Source organism: Schistocerca serialis, chromosome 4 (assembly GCF_023864345.2).
Source record: "Schistocerca serialis cubense isolate TAMUIC-IGC-003099 chromosome 4, iqSchSeri2.2, whole genome shotgun sequence".
Taxonomy (NCBI): domain Eukaryota; kingdom Metazoa; phylum Arthropoda; class Insecta; order Orthoptera; family Acrididae; genus Schistocerca; species Schistocerca serialis.
In genome coordinates, this window is record NC_064641.1 from 561,820,562 (window position 1) to 561,833,362 (window position 12,801).

Here is a 12,801-nt window from a genome sequence, read left to right on the forward strand (position 1 = left end):
GCCAAGCGGTCCTAGGCGCTTCAGTTCGGAACCGCGCGACTGCTACGGTCGCAGGTTCGAATTCTGCCTCGGGCATGGATGTGTGTGATGTCCTTAGGTTAGTTAGGTTTAAGTAGTTCTAAGTTCAAGGGGACTGATGACCTTAGATGTTAAGTCCCATAGTGCTCAGAGCCATTTTTTATATTCTACCCAACTGCAATGGCAGACGGTACAAGAGTAGCTGTATTCATCATTTTACAGTTTACACTTAAAATACGTAGGGTGCACGTCGTATAACGGGCAACCATATTGCGTTTACCTACACATATCTTGAAAATACCTCGAACTCTTGTGGAGGCTGCTTTCCACGCAACATCTAAGACTTAAACCTGTCTAGGGTGGAGTGCCAAAGGTACGCTAAGTGCTCTAAGCCAACAACCGTAAGGGCCTTGATAAGATTTACAAATTAATTAACTGATAGTTAATCAGGAGCAGTATCCTCCAAAAGTTGTGTGATAACACTTTGAGATCAACAGCTGCCATGTTCCCAATCTCTGTTGGGATTAGTGAAAGGTACAACAGAACATTACCCTCCTGCTTGGGTACACAGCATTCATATCAGTAAGCTCGATATTCATCGCAACACACCATTATGCACTATCACTGTCTGTCTAAATAGCGTACCAACCTACTGGCTCTCAACACTAAGCCATATCTCTCCACCCTAGCTCAGAAGCCAAGAAGATTTGTTCAATGACTGTAAGAAGATACTAGACAATTCCCAGTTCCTCATTCATCACTGGGCCCCAAGTGCAACATTTGACAGGTCAAAATCCAGACAAACAGCAATAACAACTTCTGCAGAACTTCTTCATGAAGAATTTGTTGTACGCCATAAATGGGAGCAAATATGAATCCATCAAGCACCTCTAGGAGTACAAACCGACCTAGACATAGTAGACTTCTGTTTGTTCCAGTGTACATGGAAGACAGCAGATACAATGACGGATAAAATCGCAACACGAAGAAGAATTGTGCGACATAAACGAAACTTCGAGGATGTGTTTCTACATCTGAACAATGGCGTCCATTCAAATTTCACGAAAGTCACATTAAGCGTGGCGCTAGTAGCTCCACTGTGAGGATGCAAATCAGGTTTGGTTTCTGTTGTGCACATAGTTCCGCGTAGTCAGCGCGTACACAACTTGCCCACTAGAGTGCACCCCGCTAAGCACAACAATGCAGGTACAGCGCTTGTCCTTCTCCACACTATGAGATGGCGCTGCCTTAGAGACGGACCAAATTCTGCTTCCGCCGATCCGCGTATTAATATGTAACGCAGCCAATGAGATTGCTGCTAATGTAGAACCTTTTCTCCTCGCGGATCACACTCGCGCAGTGATACATGAATGCGCGAGGTATTATAACGAGTGTACAGACCTCCGATTTGTCACTCTGCATTTGTCTGCACCAGTCTGTACCAGTCTACATTTGTCTGTACCAGTCTATAGTCAAGTCTGAGTCTGCGCCTAATAAGATTACCGTATTCCTGTACATAGCCATGAAGATAAATGTATAGACGCTTTTGTCAGGTATCTGAGATATATGTGAGAGTAAGATTAACGTACCAATACCAAAGGAACTTCAGGTTGTCATTGTAAATAGCATCCAGAACCAAGTTAAGCAATTTTTATGCTTGTTATTATTTTAATAAATGTGTGTGAAAATTAATCACGTTCTGTTTAAAGTTGGTCACCGTCAAACTGCTACTCTAAGTGTGCAAGTGGCATTTCTATCATCTGACCTAACGGCGGAAGATAAACACTCCACGATAAGAACCACGAGACATATTGCTGTAACGGTGGTGAGTCTTAGTAGTCCAGTCTCAAAGACTGGACGTGGTGAGCTGATGTTAGTCAACAATGCCTTTAAAACGACAAGGACGCCACTGTCAACACCTCACTGAGTTTGAACGAGGTCGTGTTATACGGTTATAAGAAGCTGGATGTTCTTTCTGCGACATTGCAGAAAAATTTAGCAGGAATGCAGCCACCGTACATGACTGCTGGTAGCGGTGGTCATGAAAATGTATGGTCGCTAGAAGCCCGGACTCCGGACGGCTACGTGGCACTTACCGAGAGGGAAGACCATCGTGCTCGGCTTATGGTCCTGGTGCATCGTACTGTATCTACAGCAGCAATCTGAGCAACAGTTGTCATCACAGTGACGCAACGAACTGTTAGCAATCGGTTACTTCAGAGACAGCTCCGAGCCTGTAGCGTGTATTCCACTGACCTCAAACCTCTGCCATTTGCTACTTCAGTTGTGTCAATTGAAAACTCGTTGGAGGGCAGGCTGGAGGTCTGTTGCATTATCTGATGGAAACAAGTTCTGCGTCGGTGTCAGTGACGTCTGTATGTTGGTTAGAAGGAGGCCGGCTGTGACCTGAAACCAAGCTGACAGCCTACGAGGACCTGGACCAAAACCTGGAGTTATGGTCTGGGGTGCGATTTCGTATATCCCAAGCACCCTGACTGCAAATTTGTACATCATTCTGGTGATTCGATCAGTTGTGCTAACATTCACAAACAGCATTGCAGGGGGTGTTTTGCTGCAGGATAACTCTCGCTCTGTGTACCGCTGTTATAACCCAACATGCTCTACAGAGTGTCGACATGTTGCCTTGACCTCCTCGATCACCAGATCTGTCTCCAATCGAGAAACTATGGGCCATCATCGGCTGAACACCCCAAAATCACCCACAAACTGCTTTAAGCGTCCCTGCATTGACCGACCAAATGCAACAGACATGGAACTTCATCGCATAAACTGACATTCGATACTTGTGTGACAAAATCTTTGCACGTTTGCATGCCTATATTAAACTTTCTGCTGGTTACACCGGTTGTTAAGGTACCAGTCTTGCACATTTGCGATGGCTTATCTCGCACTTACATTAACCGTTGATCGTGCAATGTTAATAACTTAAACATGTTGCCGATACAAAGGTATTCACGAAATTTCATTACTCTACATTAATAATCAATTGTCTTCTGATTTTTTTGCCGTTAGTATAGAAACCGAACACAGTACAGAGTATGCTAGAATTTTCTTTCGAAGTGGTGAAAGGGCCCAGCCGATCTTTCGGTTGCGACGAGAAGCGGCAGACCATCCAAGCCGTCGTAAAGGTTGGCGTGTTAAGAAAAACGTGTCCAGGTAATCCAAAGCATTTTTGACATTGACACCAGGTGCTGTTGTATGGTGTATATAATTTAATTTATACTATAAAATCAAGGGTTTTGATGTCTGGTGCTACTCTTGATTCCCCCGTTGTATACAACAGTGGTTGGGAAGATGTATATGGGCACCGTCACATTATGGTAAGCTCATTTTCTGTCTCTTTCACATCAGTGTATTTTTCAAATGAAAAAATTCTAGATGTTCTATAAAGTTCTAGATCGTTTACGAATATTCTTGAGTGATAACAAATGTTTTAGAGTCTTCTAGAATATACTCGGATGTAAGACAATGCAATGGAAAAGACATATATCGCATTGAATCGCGTTCCGGTAAAATTGACTTAACCGATGAACTGTGCAACGTAGTAAAGGCAGCTTATCGAAAAAGTGTATCCAGCTGTAGTGAGATACAACATTAATAAAGAATGATTGTGTGGAAGAAATATTTTGGCAACAAGAAAAAACGTAGTTTAGCAAATAAATCAGTGAATACAGAATATGACACGAGGGGAAGAAAAAAATACTTAAACCCTTCCATACAATGACGAAAAACGACGAAGAGGTAAATTTATCAATATCGGAAATTACTCCTAGTTCTCGATATTCACTCTCAAAGAAGTTTCAGTATAACGTCACAGAAGCAGAAATATTGACTGAAAAAAAGGCAAATCCGCATTCACACAACAAATTCTGCTCGTTTCTACTAACTTATCATTCAGCTTTTAAAAGGCTCCAAGCTATTAAACATGCTTGGTACGATCGTCGATATTGAGTCAAGACTCCCTGCATCTGCCATCCTTCATCTGTTGCACTCATTTTTTATCCTCACTCACAAACTAGTGGTTTTCATTTCTGGCAAATCGTGTGGATAATAATGCGCATTGATTGAATAATGTTAAGGTGTACGGTAACGGATAAAAACATATAAAAAACTAGAACAATGAAAAAATAAAAATGAAACCTTTTTATTGTGATGTATGTCAAAGCATCCCGTTTGGGCAGATAATTACTAAACTGAAATTAGATTTTGTCTACCGGTGGACTGAATATTAGTAGTTTTTTCAGTGTATCATTACCGATGTTTTAATGAATTCAACATCGCCTTTTAGGTAAAACTAATTATCTGAATCGATTTATTTTGACCTCGTGCATCGATTGGAATATCTCATTCTTCAAAAGGCTGTTCTACAAAAGGTGTCGAAAATTAAAATGAACATTGCTCTCATATCTGGCAGTGTAGGATTGGTTCATGCAAGCTATACGCCACAAAACCTCCGTGAGTAACAGGTAGTTCTCACTTGCAATACATGTTACTAAAGTTGACGGCTGGTCCCGGCGGAGGTTCGAGTCCTCCCTCGGGCATGGGTGTGTGTGTGTTTGTCCTTAGGATAATTTAGGCTACGTAGTGTATAAGCTTAGGGACTGATGACCTTAGCAGTTAAGTCCCATATGATTTCACACTCATCTGAACATTTTTTGAACTAAAGTTGACAATGATTACCAAAAGAGAAATCAAATTCGAATACTGGAACCGCACGAGGAAAGCTGATAAAGTAAATACTAGTAACGAGGTTGATATGAAAGGGATGGATAATTTCAAGCAAATTTTATGTAGAGACCGAAATTGTTTATTACGTTACATCAGAACTCACTTTCAATACGTAAAATTTTAGATTATAGTTTATAACGAATTTTTCGCCTAAAGCAACCGATTAGCAATAGATCGAGTCGCTCAGGCCACCTTAGATATATAGAAAGAGCAGTGATTTCAGTGAAATATATCACAGTGTGTTCGTGTGATTATGATATATATATTAAGTAATTTAGATGCTTTACAAATGAGATTAATTGAGGGGTTGCTGGCAAAAACCCCCCTAGACGGAAAATCACAATGATGGGAAAACTAAAAAAAACGCCTATCATCGTCATAAGTAGCTAATTTGTTTTTGCTTTGTGTAAATATTCTGTAGGCATCAGGAATGTTACGATAACTGATTGAGTGATAAGAAATTATATTCTCTGGGTGTGGAGAAAGAAAATGGATTGGAATGTGGGGTTTTACAGAACTTTATACGTAATACAGTGAAGAGCCAAAGAAACTGATACATCTGCCTAATATCGTGTAGGGACCCAGCGAGCACGTAGAAGTGCCGCAACACGACGTGGCATGGATTCGACTAATGTCTGAAGTAGTGCTGAAGAGAATTGACACCATGAACCCTGCAGAGCTGTCCATAAATCCGTAAGAGTACGAGGGAGTGGAGATCTCTTCTGAACAGCACGTTGCAAGACTTACCAGATATGCTCGATAATGTTCAAGTCTGGGAAATTGTTTAAACTCAGAAGAGTGTTCCTGGAGCCACTCTGTGGCAATTCTGGACGTGTGTGGTGTCGCATTGTCCTGCTGGAATCGTCCAAGACCATCGTAATGCACAATTGACATGACTAGATGCAGGTGAACAGACAGGATGCTTACGTATGTGTCACCTGTCAGAGTCGTATCTAGACATATCAGGGGAGTCGTAAAGATTTGTGCCGTACATTCATCAAGTATACACGAGTGGGCCTTCGGTTCCTAAAGCCCATATCGATGATGTTTCGTTGAACGATTCGCACGCTGACACTTGTTGATGGCCCAGCACTGAAATATGCAGAAATTTGCGGAAGGGTTGCACTTCTGTCACGTTGAACGATACTCTTGAGTCGTCGTTGGTGGCGTTCTTGCAGGATCCTCTTCCGGCCGCAGCGATGTCGAAGATTTAATGTTTATCGGATTCCTGATATTCACGGTACGCGCGTGACACAATCGTACGGAAAAATCCCCACTTTATCACTACCTCGGAGATCCTGTGTGCCACCGCTCGCGCACCGACTACAACAACACGTTCAAAATCACTTAAATCTTGATAACCTGCCATTGTACGAGCAGTAAACGATCTAACAATTGCGCCAGACACTTGTTTTCTTACGTAGGCGTTGCAGACCGAGGCGCCGTATTGTGCCTGTTTACATCTCTCTGATCTGAATACGCATGCGTACATCTGTCTCATTGGTGCTTCAGTGTAATATTATAGTTATTTCCCTTGTAGATGTTACTTTCATGTTGAAGTAATATCTTACGACTTGTATTAGTTAAACAATTATTTACTAAAGACAGAAGACGAAAAACTGATATACAGCGAACAGGGACATCTCAAAACATTTATCTTCACCTCCGTCAGTATTTTCTGTTCCATAGTCACAACTAGTTGCAGGTGATCCACTGACGCAGCTGTGCCAAACAGTCTTGAGTAGTTCTTTTCGCTTGTACGATTTTCGAGGCATTCCGTAAGTTTTAGTACGTCTTTAGCCTTCACAGGTTTCACTGCAGGAGGGAACTTGTAAGCTCCTGGTAAGTTCATTGTGTCGGGAGTTTTGAACTTCGGAGCTGTGATGATGTGACAGCTCCAAGTACCATAGGACACGTCTCGCAAACATACAGCTTTGTTCCTGAAGGCAAACTGCATAGATCGAAACACTAAAACCTGAACTCAGATTCTTAATACCAAACTGGAGGTTGCTTTTTTAAAATCCTTGAAATCATGTTGGGTGAATATATCCAAAAAGAGAGATGGACGCGTTCGGGCCTCCAGAAACCTTTCACCCCCTGTTGCAGGAAGTTTGGCGGTGGTAGTCTTCCTGCGTCCAGCAGAAATTTGGGCCGTTTGGTATGTAGCTATGACCAAGAAAGGGGAAAGGAATGTAACTCTTTAAAATATTATGAGAATATGCACCACACATTGCCCAGGGCAGCTGTCGCTTATTAAAACTAGCTCGTCCGTTAATTCTCAGTGTCGGATGCTGTTTATGAAAAGTAGCAAGTTGGGAAAACCTCAATGGGTCCATTCTTTCTCTCACTTTCCAAATATCTGTATATTTTGACATTTCCTGTTCCCAAATCGTGTATCCTAAAGACATAACACAAATGATGCATGTAGCATGCAACACTTGTTGGTAAATGAGGAAGAGGTAACTTCTCCACAAAATCAATCGAGATGCAGTTAACTTTCCCTGCCTGGTTTTCATAATAAATGCTTTGGTCTCATCCAAGAAGGCCTCCACTTTCCTGACATGAAGAGTTTCCTGTGCCTCAATAGCTTTTCTCTCCGTATCTTCTTTGCCTGCTTTAATTTCTATGCTGAAGCGAATCGCATTCTTGTCAGATCTGGCACTTATGAAAGGGGCGTTGAAAGTTTTGGAACTCTGCCAGCAAAGTCTGTAGGGCATATTTATTCGGTTTGTGTCAATTAAACTGTCATGCACATCCTTGAAAGTAAGGTTTGTGGCAAACAGCGCCTATTGGAATTATCTTTGAGTGATTAATAGGATTTCCGGGCAGAGAAGTATATGGCCTGGGCCTTAATAGCCTTTACAACTTATTCTGGTGCTTGGCGTGGCCAGTCCAGTTGGACTGTTTACCACGGCTGAGATATCCCACAATAAACTTAGTTATCTTACAGTCTTCCCAATCTGTCGCAGACAACTCCAGGCAAACATAAAAAAGCATCTTTGCGAACAACAACGTGTTCCCCTGTTATCAGCAATTTGTAGGTGAATGCCGCGGCCGAAGGTGTCGTATTGTCTTCATCATCCGTTCTTGGTCGAAAATTTGCTATATCATGCATGCCTATCAAACCACTGAGATGGCTATCTTGGACACCTTTCGACAACATTTTGTTAAAGTCTTCAATGACATTGTGCCGGTCTTCTTTCCCCATTTTCTCAAAACAGCGAAGCGTAGAACACCTAGCCAAAACCAGACAGAAAAGCTGATAATCTTTTAAAGATGAAATGATTTGGGCCTGCATTTTTCTTAGATAAGACAGGTGTAGCCCAATCAAAGAAACAATAGCAGCCAACAATAACAATGGTGATAATTAAAATTGCCATTCGGACTGCTTTACCAGAACAGTATTGGCACTTTGATCACTGTCCTGGATTGTTGTGAAACAAAATCGGTACGATTGTGAAAAAAAGTAGGTACCATTTAAACATCTAATGTACATTTTGTTTTGCAAAATTACTTTTATAATATAAATAAAAGGAGTACATATTATGGCATTATTTTTCTTAAATATAAAAGAAAGATAAACACAAATACAGATGTGGGGGCGTAACATCTCTGACTCGGTAAATGGAGGATCGCTCCCCGCGAGGCAGTGAGAGTTAGTACGCTCTGTATACTCGGAACGATTACAAGAGTCATGTATACAGGGTGTTGCAAAAAGGTACGACCAAACTTTCAGGAAACATTTCTCACACACAAATAAAGAAAAGATGTTATGTGGACATGTTTCCGAAAAATGCTTAATTTCCATGTTAGAGTTCATTTTAGTTTCGTCAGTATGTACTGTACTTCCTCGATTCACCGCCAGTTGGCCCAATTAAAGGAAGGTAATGTTGACTTCGGTGCTTGTGTTGACATGCGACTCATTGCTCTACAGTACTAGCATCAAGCACATCAGTACGTAGCATCAACAGGTTAGTGTTCATCACGAACGTGGTTTTGCAGTCAGTGCAATGTTTACAAATGTGGAGTTGGCAGATGCCCATTTGATGTATGGATTAGCACGGGCCAATAGCCGTGGTGCGGTACGTTTGTATCGAGACAGATTTCCAGAACGAAGGTGTCCCGACAGGAAGACGTTCGAAGCAATTGATCAGCGTCTTAGGGAGCATGGAACATTCCAGCCTATTACTTGCGACTGGGGAAGACCTAGAACGACGAGGACACCTGCAATGGACGAGGCAATTCTTCGTGCAGTTGACGATAACCCTAACGTCAGCGTCAGAGAAGTTGCTGCTGTACAAGGTAACGTTGACCACGCCACTGTATGGAGAGTGCTACGGGAGAACCAGTTGTTTCCGTACCATGAACAGCGTGTGCAGGCACTATCAGCAGCTGATTGGCCTCCACGGGTACACTTCTGCGAATGGTTCATCCAACAATGTGTCAATCCTCGTTTCAGTGCAAATGTTCTCTTTACGGATGAGGCTTCATTCCAACGTGATCAAATTGTAAATTTTTACAACATGTGTGGGCTGACGAGAATCCGCACGCAATTGTGCAATCACGTCATCAACACAGATTTTCTGTGAACGTTTGGGCCGGTATTGTTGGTGATGTCTCGATTGGGCCCCATGTTCTTCCACCTACACTCAGTGGAGCACGTTATCATGATTTCATACGGGATACTCTACCTGTGCTGCTAGAACATGTGCCTTTACAAGTACAACACAATATGTGGTTCATGCACGATGGAGCTCCTGCACGTTTTAGTCGAAGTGTTCGTACGCTTCTCAACAACAGATTCGGTGACCGATGGATTGGTAGAGGCGGACCAATTCCATGGCCTCCACGCTCTCCTGACCTCAACCCTCTTGACTTTCATTTATGGGGGCATTTGAAAGCTCTTGTCTACGCAACCCCGGTACCAAATGTAAAGACTCTTCGTGCTCATATTGTGGACGGCTGTGATACAATACGCCATTCTCCAGGGCTGCATCAGCGCATCAGGGATTCCATGCGACGGAGGGTGGATGCATGTATGCTCGCTAACGGAGAACATTTTGAACATGTCCTGTAACAAAGTGTTTGAAGTCACGCTGGTACGTTCTGTTGCTGTGTGTTTCCATTCCATGATTAATGTGATTTGAAGAGAAGTATTAAAATGAGCTCTAACATGGAAAGTACGCGTTTCCGGACACATGTCCACATAACATATTTTCTTTCTTTGTGTGTGAGGAATGTTTCCTGTAAGTTTGACCGTGCCTTTTTGTAACACCCTGTATTGTGCATACCAATAAATAGTGTAGAAATCTTATCTCTATGCTGCTATCACACCGCCTCACCTTATGATAATGTATGCGGTACATCTACATCTACGTGATTACTCTGCTATTCAGAATAAAGTGCCTGGCAGACAGTTCAACGAACCACCTTTAAGCTGTCTCACTGACGGTCCACTCTCGAACGGCGCGCGAGAAAAACGAGCACTTAAATTTTTCTTTGCGAGCCCTGATAACTCTTGCTTTGTCGTAATGATCATTTCTCCGTATGTAGGTGGGTGCCAACAGAATGTTTTCGCAATCGGAGGAGAAAACTGGTGACTGAAATTTCATGAGAAGATCCTGTGGCAACGAAAAACGCCTATGTTTTAATGATTGCCACTACAATTCAGGTATCATGTCTGTGGCACTGTCTCACCTATTTCGCGATAGTACGAAACCAACAGCCCTTCTTTGTACTTTTCCGATGTCATTCGCCAGTCCCACCTGATGCGGATCCCATACCGCACAGTAATACTCCAGAATAGGGCGGACAAGAGTGATGTAAGTAGCCCCTTTAGCAGACCTGTTGTACCTTCTAAGTGTTCTGCCAAGGAATCGCAGTCTTTGGTTTGCTCTACCCACAACATTATCTGTATCATTGCTACAATTTAAGTTATTTGTAATTGATTTTACAGCCTTCAGATTTGTGTGACTTATCGCGTAATCGAAATTTAGCGTATTTCTTTTAGTACTCATGTAAATAACTTCACACTTTTCTTTATTCAGGGTCTATTGCCACTTTTTGCACCATACATATATTTGATCTAAATCATTTTGCAATCCGTTTGGTCATCTGATGACTTTACAAGACGGTAAATGACAGCATCATCTGCAAACAATCTAATAGGGCTACTCAGATTGTCTCCTATTTCGTTAATATGGATCAGAAACAATAGAGGGCTTATAATACTTCCTTGGGGAACACCGGATATTACTTCTGTTTTACTGGGTGACTTTCCATCTGTTACTACGAACTGTGACCTTTCTGACAGGAAATCACGAATCCAGTCGCACAACTGAGGCGATATTCCATAGGCACGCAGTTTAGTTAGAAGACGCTTGTGAGGAACGGAGTCGAAAACCTTCTGGACTTCTAAAAATATGGAGTCAATTAGACATCTCCTGTCGATAGCACTCATTTATTCATGAGTGTAAAGAGCTAGTTGTGTTTCACAAAAACGGTATTTTTTGAACCTGTGCTGACTATGTGTCAATATATGGGTTTTTTTTCGAGGTACTTCATAATTTTTGAATACAGTATATGTTCCAAAACCCTACTGCAAATCGACGTTAGTGATATAGGCCTGTAATTCAGCGGATTACTCCTACTTCCCTTTTTGGGTATTGGTGTGACTTTAGCACTTTTCCAGTCTTTAGGTAAGGATCTTTCTGTGAGGGAGCGGTTGTATATAATTGCTAAATATGGAGCTATTGTATCAGCATACTCTGAGAGGAACCTGACTAGTATACAATCTGGACCGGAGGCCTTGACTTTTTTAAGTGATTTAAGCTGCTTTGCTACACCGAGAATATCTACTACGTTTCTCATCTTGGCTGTTGTTCTTGACTGGAATTCAGGAATATTTACTTCGTCTTTTTTGGTGAAGGAGTTTCGGAAAACCGTGTTTAATAAATCTGCTTTAGTGGCATTGTCATCAGTGACTTCATCGTTGTTATCGCGCAGTGAAGGTACTGATTGCGTCTTGCCACTGGTGTGCTTTATGTATGACCAGAATCTCTTTGGGTTTTCTGCCAGGTTTCGACACAGATTTTCGTTGTGGAAATTATTAAAACCATCTCGCATTGAAATACGCGCTATATTTTGAACTTCTACGAAACTTTGCCAGTCGTGGGGATTTTGCATTCTTTTAAACTTGGCATGCTTTTTTTGCTGCTTCTGCAACAGCGATCTGACTCGTTTTGTGTACCATGGGGGATCAGTACCATCACTTATTAATTTACATGGTATATGTCTCTCAATTGCAGTCGATACTATCTCTTTGAAATCGTTCCACAACTTTTCTACGCTTACATGGTCAGATCGGAAGGAGTGAAGACTGTCTCATAAAAAGGCGTTAAGAGCATTTTATCAGCTTTTTAAATAGATGTACTTTGCGTTTCTTTTTGATGGTTTTAGGTGTTACGTTATTCAGCCTAGCAGCTACTGCCTTGTGGTCGCTAATCCCTGTATTCGGCACGATACTCGCTATTTGTCCAGGATAATTTGTTGCTAAGAGGTGAGGTATGCTTTCGCAACCATTTATGCTTCAAGTGGACTCATGAACTAATTGTTTAAAAGTATAATTTTTCCAGCATATCGAGGGTAGATTGAAGTCACCACCGATTATAATTGTATGAATGGGGTACCTACGTATTTTAAATGAGACTCAAGTCTTCTTTGAGCTGTTCAGCAACTATATCTTCAGAGTCGTGGGCTCGGTAAAACGATCCAATTAATAGTTTAGTCCGATTGTCAAGTTTAACCTCTACTCATACTATTTCGCAGGAACAATTTACCAATGAATAATGGCAATACAATAAATCCGTAATGTTGCGAACCTACAGTCCTTTCCAGTCATGCGAGCTGGTACCAGTTTCCAGACGAGATTAATGTATCCCTCACCGCGAATTTTCGCATCACGAATATTTTTCTGAGTTTTCGTCTTTATTGCTCTCTTTCGCGGTCACTCTGGACAGTCTGTGTCCATTTTAA